Raw genomic sequence first — 10000 nt, forward strand, 5'->3', positions numbered from 1 at the left:
AAGAAAGAAACACGCCGAAACACACCGACCGGCACCCCCGACGACGACCACGGGTAAACGGCGGGACTAACTGTGACTCTCTTAAGGTGTGAGGAGGCTTTGCCTCTTAAGCAAGTTTGACTGACGCCTACCGACACCGGTCAGGTCGGCGAGGCTCCCGGCGGCCCCGAGCGGGACCACAGGTTGCGGAAGGCGTCCAAGTGAGCGGCGGCGACGCCAGGAGGCCCCCGGGGTCGACTCCGCGGCCCCCGGGTCGGTGTGCGGGCCTCCAGAGCTCGATAAAGTAGTGGTGTCGCTAGCGGTCGAGAAGGCACTTTTCGACGCCTACTGCCACCCCCACATGGCGGTAGGCGCAAAACTGGAAAATCGCCGACCAGAAATGTCGCTTCGTATAATCGACGTTTTTTTTGACCACCATTTTCAGGTGTCGGAGGTGGGTCTGGACGAATACCAACACCATTTCTGGGGTTTCACAACCGCCCGGCTTCTCCGACATATGTTGGAAAGGAGTAGCGATCGAGCGAAGGGGGCTGTCGGTAGGCGGCCGCGGGTTGCATGTGTGCCCGGGACAGCACCCCCATCCAACTAAGGGGTGTCCCCCGGGGGCCAGGGGGACCTCGTCCAGGTCGGCCGGGCGCTTCCAGACGCCTACCGACACCGGTCAGGTCGGCGAGGCTCCCGGCGGCCCCGAGCGGGACCACAGGTTGCGGAAGGCGTCCAAGTGAGCGGCGGCGACGCCAGGAGGCCCCCGGGGTCGACTCCGCGGCCCCCGGGTCGGTGTGCGGGCCTCCAGAGCTCGATAAAGTAGTGGTGTCGCTAGCGGTCGAGAAGGCACTTTTCGACGCCTACTGCCACCCCCACATGGCGGTAGGCGCAAAACTGGAAAATCGCCGACCAGAAATGTCGCTTCGTATAATCGACGTTTTTTTTGACCACCATTTTCAGGTGTCGGAGGTGGGTCTGGACGAATACCAACACCATTTCTGGGGTTTCACAACCGCCCGGCTTCTCCGACATATGTTGGAAAGGAGTAGCGATCGAGCGAAGGGGGCTGTCGGTAGGCGGCCGCGGGTTGCATGTGTGCCCGGGACAGCACCCCCATCCAACTAAGGGGTGTCCCCCGGGGGCCAGGGGGACCTCGTCCAGGTCGGCCGGGCGCTTCCAGACGCCTACCGACACCGGTCAGGTCGGCGAGGCTCCCGGCGGCCCCGAGCGGGACCACAGGTTGCGGAAGGCGTCCAAGTGAGCGGCGGCGACGCCAGGAGGCCCCCGGGGTCGACTCCGCGGCCCCCGGGTCGGTGTGCGGGCCTCCAGAGCTCGATAAAGTAGTGGTGTCGCTAGCGGTCGAGAAGGCACTTTTCGACGCCTACTGCCACCCCCACATGGCGGTAGGTGTAAAATCGGAATAGACCGGACCAGGAATGTCGAGGGGGAAAAAAATGACAAAGTCCTGGTGTGCCTAGGCGTCGAGAAGGCACTTTGCGACGCCTACCGACATCCCCATGTGGCAGTAGGCGTAAAACTGGAAAATCGCCGACCAGAAATGTCGCTTCGTATAATCGACGTTTTTTTTGACCACCATTTTCAGGTGTCGGAGGTGGGTCTGGACGAATACCAACACCATTTCTGGGGTTTTCCAGTTTGAAAGTTTTATAAAACATGTTCGGTAGGAAGCACACTTTGGTGTGTCGGTTCGTCGGAGCAGCGACTCTTTGCCTCGTGGTGGTCCGGAACGTCTCTACGGGCTTGTCGCAAAGGCGTCAGAAAGTGGCATCTCCGCCGCCTAGGGCTGTCACCGTTATCGCTGTCGCCGCGCTCCAACTTGTTTTGATCCGCCGCCTTCGTTCCTGCCAACCGTGCGCCCGCTCATCGTCGTTAGGTTATAATACGTGGTACGTGTGTGTGCTTCTCCGTGGACCTAGGGCTGCTCGACGTGTCGAACGATATGTTGGAACAACTAACGGCTCCTTTTCCTGGTTCCATAGTCGTCGTGGTACCCGCGTCGTCAGCCATATCTATGTCCACCATGTTTAGCCGATACGTTTGCTGCAGCTTCTGCTTCCGCCTCAGCGTTCGCCGCTCTCAGCCGCCGCTGTTGTTGCTGCCGTTCTGCCATTCAACCACTACCTGCGAATCTTTCGATGATCGGCCGAACGACCCATCGCTGTGCGACCGATAAATCCTCCGGATTAGGGAGAAACGCCGCCGCTCTCTGCCGCCGTCGAACGGAAAAACGTACATTGTAACGAACGAACGAACGAACGAACGAATTAACGAACGAGCGAACAAACAAACAAAAATAGCCGCGGGGGATGCACTATGTAGATCCTGATCCCCTTGTAACCATACGTACGTTGTTCGATGCTCTCCCGTCCTGGAAGTCGCCGCAGCAAACAGGAGGATGAGCAGCAGCAGGCGCCGCCGCCGTAACCGCCGCCTGCCTGCCGCCTCCTACTCCTGTCAGCGTCCGATCTCACAGCCGTGTGAACGTTCGCTGACACCCGATTTCTTTCCGTCTGGCAAAACCTTGGACGTCCCGCTCGCGGTACACGTGCTGCAGCGACTTCTCGTCCGACAACGCATAAGCGTCGACGTCTGCCGCCGCATCTTCTGATACGTGGACGGTGATAGCGCTAGTCCCTTCTTGCGCCACCTCCACCTTTGTTAGCGCCAAAGAAGATCGATCGAGCAGTCGTGGTCGCAGTCGATTAACCCGTTTTCACCGTCCGCAGTTCCCAAGCCGCCGATCAAGTCGTTGCTCTTCTTGTTCGTTCTTCCCATACCGTCGATTTGCACGGCTGCCGGATGAGCCATCCTCTGTCCGGCGAAGCGCTCACGTCAGTGATCGATACTTGCACCGACAGTCCTCCCGCTCGCGACTCGGTGCTCGAATCGGACTCGTTCGTTTTTATCTCGATGCGATTGTGAAAAGGGGGACCGGTCGTCAATGTCGTGTGTGTCGACGATGTTGTTCGCCCGGTCCGCCGCGTTGTTGTCGTTTTTTTTTTTTTTTTTTTTTTTTTCCCTAACGTTCGCCGTCGCACGGACGAAAGGGTGAGAAAAAAAAAAAAGCTCGAAAAAGCCGCCCAAAAAAATCGGACCGAGGAGCCGCTTGCGAGAACGCGCCATGTGCACGTTGTCTCTCCTCGGTTTTCCGAGCACGAACACGACGCCGGTCGGTCGGTCGGTCGACGAAGGCGACGACGAAGGTGACGGGAAAATTTACGCCGCCGCTGCCCTGGTCCAGCTCCTCCCCGATGACGGCTGTGATGTTGACGTTGACGTTGGCGACGACGACGACGACGACGGAGACGACGACGACGACGAGACGGCATCGATGGCGACCACAGATTGACGACGACCTCGACGAGTTCAGTCTGCACCTTGACCTCCGATGTCCGTGTGCACTGCCGTCGTGCTGTTTGTCGTTTGTCGTATGTATCGCTGTCAAGGGTGCCGTTGTCGTTGTTGTTGTCGACGTTGTTGCTTGCTCTCTCGTCTCGGTCGGTTGGTACGTTGATGACGACGACGACGACGACGAAGACGACGACGACGACGACGAGACGGCATCGATGGCGACCACGATGACGACGACCTCGACGATTCCAGTCTGCACCTTGACCTCCGATGTCCGTGTGCACTGCCGTCGTGCTGTTTGTCGTTTGTCGTATGTATCGCTGTCAAGGGTGCCGTTGTCGATGTTGTTGTTGTCGACGCTGTCGTCTGTTCTCTCTTCTCGGCCGGCTGTGACGTGGACGTTGACGACGACGACGACGAGACGGAATCGATGGCGACCACGATGACGACGACCTCGGCGAGTTCAGTCTGCACCTTGACCCTCGATGTCCGTGTGCACTGCCGTCGTGCTGCTTGTCGTTTGTCGTATGTATCGCTGTCAAGGGTGCCGTTGTCGTTGTTGTTGTCGACGTTGGTCGCTTTCGTTCTTTGAGTCTCGGTCTCGGTCCAAGTCAGGGGAGAGAAACAAAAAAGAGGCCATCAGCGCGGGCAGCGCGCTTCTACTGACGGCGAACCCCCTCGAAAAATAAATAAACACGTGCCCGTCGTTGTAGTTGTCTGTCTTATGTCGGTCGGTCGGTCGGTCGGTCTGTCGTTCTGTCGAAACAAAGTCCCAAATTCCAACGATACCTGGTTGATCCTGCCAGTAGTCATATGCTTGTCTCAAAGCTTAAGCCATGCAAGTGTAAGTTCACGCCACGCATTAGAACGGGCGAAACCGCGAATGGCTCAGGAACCGGACCTAATCCTCGGGACCGTATTCCTCCTCGGAGGCGATGGATAACTGTGGCAATTCTAGAGCTAATACATGTGACACAGGCCGCGATCGGTCGGCGCGCCGTCGTCGCCACGCCTCGCGCGCTGGCACCCCGCGTCGGCCGTTCCGGGTCGCGGCGCTACATATTAGACTGAGACCGATGCGCGTCATTCCGTCCTCCCGTCGTCGGCGTTCCCGCTCGCGGGTCCGTTCGGTGGCGGGGCTCATAGGGCGGAGGCGCTCCGCTTTGGTGACTCTGGATAACTCACTGGTCGATCGCACGAGCTTTTCACGCCCGGCGACGGGTCTCTCGAGGGTCCGCCCTATCAACTGTCGACGGTCGGTTAAGTGCCTACCGTGGTTACTACGGGTAACGGGGAATCGGGGTTCGATTCCGGAGAGGGAGCATGCGAAACGGCTACCACATCCAAGGAAGGCAGCAGGCGCGCAAATTACCCACTCCCGGCACGGGGAGGTAGTGACGAAAAATAACGACGCGGGACTCTGTCGAGGCCCCGCGATCGGAATGAGTACACTTCAAATCCGTTAACGAGGACCAACCGGAGGGCAAGTCTGGGTGCCAGCAGCCGCGGTAATTCCAGCTCCGGTAGCGTATATTAAAGTTGTTGCGGTTAAAAAGCTCGTAGTCCGAACTCGGGTTCGTGGTCGCGCAAGCGGCCCCGGGGCGGCGGCGCCATCGTCCGTCGTTGACTTTGGTCGTCCGTTCGCATTCCCGGCCCTTTCCGCCGGTGTCAACCGCTAGCATACCCGCCACGCGGTCCTGCCGGCGAGGTGGACGAGGAGGTCGTGATCGGGATCCGGGAAAAAAAAACAAGTGGTCGTCGGTTCGGTTCCGGGAGTAGTCTAACGGGGGGGTGCTACGTGTGTGTGTTTGGGTGCGTTCATTCGCATCCCCGCACTCTGACCCCCGCGCTTCTCTCCCTCTCCCTTTCCGCGCGTTCCTCTTTTTTTTGAACCCCCCGGTCCGCTCCGAGTCCCTGCTTCGTGTCTTGTCTGCGCGCGTGTTGCGGTCGGCGGTTTCTCCTCCAAGGGTGCTCTTAACCGAGTGTCCGCGGCGGCCGGTACGTTCACTTTGAAAAAATTAGAGTGCTCAGAGCGGGCTGTTCAAGCTTGCATACGATAAGCATGGAATGATGGAAGAGGGCCTCGTCTACGTCTGTCGGTCTCCGTCTACGGCGAGGCAATGATCGAAGGGAGCGGTCGGGGCCACTCGTATTGCGACGTTAGAGGTGAAATTCTTGGATCGTCGCAAGACGAACTGCAGCGATGGCGTGTGGCAAGCACGTTTTCCTCGATCAAGAGCGAAAGTCGGAGGTTCGAAGACGATCAGATACCGTCGTAGTTCCGACCGTAAACGATGCCGACCGGCGATCCGCCGGCGTTCGCTTCCATGACCCGGCGGGTAGCCTGCGGGAAACCAGAGTTCGGTTCCGGGGGGAGTATGGTTGCAAAGCTGAAACTTAAAGGAATTGACGGAAGGGCACCACCAGGAGTGGAGCCTGCGGCTTAATTTGACTCAACACGGGAAAAACTCACCCGGTCCGGACACCGGTAGGATTGACAGATCGATAGCTCTTTCTCGATTCGGTGGGTGGTGGTGCATGGCCGTTCTTAGTTGGTGGAGCGATCCGTCTGGTTGATTCCGATAACGAACGAGACTCCGGCCTGCTAACTAGTGCGCCGATGTCAGTGATTTTTACGGCGGGGCTCGGCGTCCTCCGTGGCGCTCGGGTCCGGGTCGGTTTTCTCACGCACTTCTTAGAGGGACGGGTGGCAGAAAGCCACACGAGGCGGAGCGATAACAGGTCTGTGATGCCCTTAGATGTCCGGGGCCGCACGCGCGCTACACTGGAGGTATCAGCGGGGACTTCGCCCCGGCCCCGAGAGGGTTGGGAAACCTCTGAACCACCTCCCGTGATAGGGATCGGGGCCTGTAACCAACCCCGTGAACGAGGAATTCCCGGTAGGCGCGGGTCAACAGCCCGCGTCGATCACGTCCCTGCCCTTTGTACACACCGCCCGTCGCTACTACCGATCGAACGGTCCGGTGAGGTCCTCGGATCTGGCCGACGACGCCGCCGGGCAGTGCGCGACGTGTCCGTCACGACACTCGTGCATCTACGCCTCGGCGTTCGATGCCTGGGAGAAGACGACCGAACCCGATCGTTTAGAGGAAGTAAAAGTCGTAACAAGGTTTCCGTAGGTGAACCTGCGGAAGGATCATTACCGTTTTCCCGTTCGAGACTGGTTTGTTGTTTTCCGGCCTACCTCCTCTGTCTGTCGGCGTCAACGCCTCGAATGCGCGCAAACAAACCTATAAAAGGCGGAGCGAGAGATAGATTTGTGGTGACGCGGAGGTTTTTAAAGCCCCAGCTCTTCTTGCTTGCTTCCGCGTCTTACCACCTGTTTGTTTTTTCGCCCACCGCAAGTGATGGCCGCTTCTTCTTTGCCTTGTCGCCGCTTTATCGTTTTTGTGTTTTTTGCAGCCGCTGTGCCACCGCCGCTAGCTAAAAACAAAACTACTCGTCGACATTGCAATTGCCGTCACGCCTCCTCGCACAGACCTCCTCGCACACTACTAAATCTATATAAACAAAAACTAATATAAAAAAAACCCAAGTGCTGAACCCTGGACGGGGGATCACTCGGCTCGTCCGTCGATGAAGAGCGCGGCCAGCCGCGAGAACTGATGCGAATTGCAGGACTCAGTGAACATCGACACCTCGAACGCACATTGCGGCCCCGAGATCCCTTGGTCTCGGGGCCACGTCCGGGTCGAGAGGCAGGAACGTTTACATGTCTTTCTCCGTTAACGAAACGACATCTTGCCGTCCCCGTGCCCGCCCGGTCCTCGGCACGGTGGTAACCGGGACGTCGCAGGAGCGAGTGACCGAGGGGGAAGAAAAATAAAAAAAGAATTGACTCCTTTCAATGTCTTTTTTTTTTTTAAAACCCTCTCCGGCCTCCTCCTTCGTCTCCCGCTGGCAGACCGCGGAGTCTTTTCCCTTTTCGACCGCGTGAAGAAACACTGTGGAGGAGGAGCAGGAGGAGCTGTCCGAAAGCAGCCGAAGGGGAGAACAAAACAAAAAAAAAGCACCGACCTAACCGACTGCCGACGTAAGCGCCGCCTGCTCGTCTCGCTCTCTGCCTCATGAAGGTGTCTCTCAGCGACGCCTCGAGCAGCGCGACGAGCACGGCCGTCGCACCGTAAAAAGGTGGCCGCGTCGTAGGCAACGTCGGATGGGGAGGACCCAGGCTTTTTTTTAATTGTTGGCTTCTTCATTTTCGGTCGGACGGGCGCTATATCGGCCAGCCGTCGTCACACGGAGGGTACCGATCGAGATTCCTCTCCTCCAAACACCACACTCTACTAAAAACCGCCGCCCTCGGCTCGGACGAGACGACCCGCTGAACTTAAGCATATCGCTAAGCGGAGGAAAAGAAACCAACCGGGATTCCCTTAGTAACGGCGAGTGAACCGGGAGAAGCCCAACGCCGAATCCCGTCGCAAGTAAAAGGCTTCGGGACGTGTGGCGCATGGGTCGAAGGCAGCCGTTCGTTTTCGTCTCGCATAGTTCGGAGTTCCCTCGATCGGGGCCGCCCGCGGCGGGTGCCAGGCCCATTCGGTGCGGACGGCGAGCGACGGCCTTCGATCCGAGAGTCGGGTTGCTTGGGAACGCAGCCCAAATCGGGTGGTAAGCTCCATCCAAGGCTAAATACCGGGACGAGTCCGATAGTCGACAAGTACCGTGAGGGAAAGTTGAAAAGAACTTTGGAGAGAGAGTTCAAGAGAACGTGAAACCGCCCAGGGGTAAACGGGTGGGACCGCTCACCGCGATCGCGGGGGGGACTCAGTCCGGTGCTGCCTAGGCTCGAGCCCAAACTCGATGTGTGTTCTTGAAAGAGAGGCCGTCGCGGCACAGGTCGTCGTTCGTCGTGTCCGCGGGGGACTCGTTCCCCGCGGTTCCAGCTTTTGTGCCCGCGTCGCCGACGAAGGAGACGGGCCGCGTGGATAGCGGGAAGGGAAACGTGGTGACGACCGCGGCGTCGGTAGGTGGCTGCGTCGGTTGGCTGCGACGGAGGGGACTCGTCCTCTCGATCGCTGCTGCCGCCGGGCCCTAACCCGCCGCATCCGTCGCCGCCGCTTCTTCTTTCCTCCTGCTCCCTCCGCGCGCGACTCCGCTGCACCCGTCCCCTTCATCATCGCTCGGCGTAATCATGGCGCGGGCGCTTCGGCGCGACCTCCGCGCGGCCGGCACCGGACGCACTTCCCCTCCGGTCCGTCGTCGCGACCCGTTCCCGGCGTGCAGGTCGAACACGCGGGTTTTTTTCCGTAGGCGGCAGGCGTTTCATCACCCTGAAAACCCCCGTCTTCCCACCTTGTGAAGTCGGGGGCCACCGGCCGTCGGGCCCGCGAACGTAACTGCCCCTTTCTGCCGGGAACGGAGGAAATCTGACACGATCCGTTACACGTGGCGAGCCGGTCCGTTTTGATCCCGCCGGAAGTCGCGTGCGGGCGACGCACTCTGTGTGTCGCTCCTTAGGCGCCCCACCGTCTCGGGCGCGTGCGCGATGAGAGGCGGGATAGGACTGGCGCGGCCTCGCCGTCACGCACCTCGCCGACGTTTCGGGTTCTTGTCGGGGGCAACCCCGCCCGCGCCCGTTTCCGTTTCCGGAGAGGTCGCTCGGCGACGCTTTTTTACTCGAGCCGCCCGCCACCCCGGGTCAGCGACGTGCATCGGCAACCCACCCGACCCGTCTTGAAACACGGACCGAGGAGTCCTGGCCGTTCGCGAGTCGTAGGGGCCACCTCTGACTAACCCCGAAGGCGAAGCGAAAGCGAGAGAGCGTGTAGGAGGGCGTCGATCGGGAGAGGTGTCGTGGCAAAGTCGTCCGGGGGTCGTCGGGGGGTGTCGTCGGTCTCGTGCCGTCGTCTTCTCCTCGCCTCACCCGCCTCCGAGCCGTGCCCGATCCCGCCGGCGCGGCGTTTTCGGCCTTCCGCCGTCGCTGCTGCGGTGCCCGCAACTTTTCCTTTTTTCTCTCTTCCCAGAGAGAGATAGGAGAGGGAAGGCTCGTGGCTGACGTGCGGTTGTTTTTCCCTCCTCCCCGAGAGGGGACCGGCGCATCTTCCAAAAAGGGGAATTGCCGGGGCGCCAGCTTCCATATCCTCCTTCCGCCCATCGGTGAGATCCCGCTGGCTTGAACTAGTCCTATTTTGTCGTCGAGTTTAGGCGCTGCGCGCGGGCGCATCACCCCCGGGTCGGTTTCCCCTTTTTCCGAGTACGACTCGGCCGACTCTGGCGTAGCGAGCGACCAGGGACCCGAAAGATGGCGATCCACGCCCGGTCGGGATGAAGCCAGAGGAAACTCTGGTGGAAGTCCGAAGCGCCTCTGACGTGCAAATCGATCGTCGGAACCGGGTGTAGGGGCGAAAGACCAATCGAGCCGTCTAGTAGCTGGTTCCCTCCGAAGTTTCCCTCAGGATAGCTGGCGCTCGATCGTCGCAATTCCATCCGGTAAAGCGAACGATTGGAGGCCCCGGGGCCGTTCACGGCCTCGACCTACTCTCGAACTCGGAACGGGTGGAACGGGCCGACTCTCCCGAACGACGGAGCCGACCCATCCGGCCGCCGCCGCCAGCACGCTTCGCTGGGCGGTTGGTCACCTCGAATGCGAGTGCCAAGTGGGCCACTTTTGGTAAGCAGA

At 59.8% G+C, this 10000-nt stretch overlaps 2 non-coding genes and 1 pseudogene across 2 annotated transcripts in view; all 3 read left to right on the forward strand.

The window, feature by feature from the left end:
• Positions 1 to 4143: 4143 nt before the first annotated feature.
• On the forward strand, positions 4144 to 6520 carry LOC145273535 (small subunit ribosomal RNA; annotated as a pseudogene).
• Positions 6521 to 6919: 399 nt separating this feature from the next.
• On the forward strand, positions 6920 to 7079 carry LOC145273378 (5.8S ribosomal RNA). Its single transcript, XR_013866371.1, has one exon. It is a non-coding gene; the product is annotated as a 5.8S ribosomal RNA (ribosomal RNA).
• Positions 7080 to 7675: 596 nt separating this feature from the next.
• The window catches only part of LOC145273185 (large subunit ribosomal RNA), a 5726-nt gene continuing 3401 nt past the window's right edge, over positions 7676 to 10000 (forward strand). The window contains exon 1 of the ribosomal RNA XR_013866215.1: positions 7676 to 10000. This exon is cut by the window's right edge and continues 3401 nt beyond it. This is a non-coding gene — a ribosomal RNA (large subunit ribosomal RNA).

This window comes from Euprymna scolopes, unplaced genomic scaffold (assembly GCF_053919585.1).
Source record: "Euprymna scolopes isolate OS-2025 unplaced genomic scaffold, ASM5391958v1 sca1, whole genome shotgun sequence".
In the NCBI taxonomy this organism is placed as follows: Eukaryota; Metazoa; Mollusca; class Cephalopoda; order Sepiida; family Sepiolidae; genus Euprymna; species Euprymna scolopes.